We start from the raw sequence: 826 nt of genomic DNA on the forward strand, positions 1-826 counted from the left end.
CACTGCACTGAATTTCCTGTGTTCCTTTGACATTTCCATGCCTTGCAGAGCCCTTCCTTCCTTCTTGCCTTGTTTTCTTCTTTCCTTCCTTCTTGAAGATCGACACAAAATGCCAGAGTAACTCAGTGGGACAGGCAGCATCTCTGGATAGAAGGCATGGGTGACATTTAGGGTCAAGATCCTTCTTCACACTGAGAATCGGGGGGAAATGGAGGCACGGAGAAAAGGAAGGGTAATGTGTGAAAACGAGACATCCTTGACCTTCCGTGATCAACATCTCTTTTGATGTCTCCATTTTGCACATTACCCTCCCTAATCTTGTGTCTCCCCCTCCCTCGACTCACAGTCTGAAGAAGGGTCTCGACTCAAATAGTCACCCATTCCTTCTTTCCAGAGATGCTGCATGTCCCGCTGAATTCCTCCAGCAATTTGTTTCTATCTTCAGGGTAAACTAGCATCTGCAGTTGGTTCCTGCACCTTATTTCCTTCCACCCTTCCACCCTTTGTTCCTCATTCTCCCTTTCAATTTCCATCTTCCCTTTCTCCACCCCTTTGCTTACCATGTCCTGCTCTGGACAATGCTACTATGACCATAATCCTGAGATTCTATTTGCTCTTGATATGCACGGATGAATTTACCTGGAAAAGATCTACTATCCATCTACTGTACTAGATCTGCAATCCATCTACTATTTATCACACTCAATGTGAATAGCTTTCTCCTGAAATAAGAGGTAGCGATCCATTGTAAGATCCAATGAAATTGCCAGCTCGCCCATGAGTTAATGTTTCCTCCCAGTCTAAAAGACTTTCCCTATTGCCAATA

Source organism: Amblyraja radiata, chromosome 11 (assembly GCF_010909765.2).
Source record: "Amblyraja radiata isolate CabotCenter1 chromosome 11, sAmbRad1.1.pri, whole genome shotgun sequence".
NCBI classification, from domain to species: Eukaryota; Metazoa; Chordata; class Chondrichthyes; order Rajiformes; family Rajidae; genus Amblyraja; species Amblyraja radiata.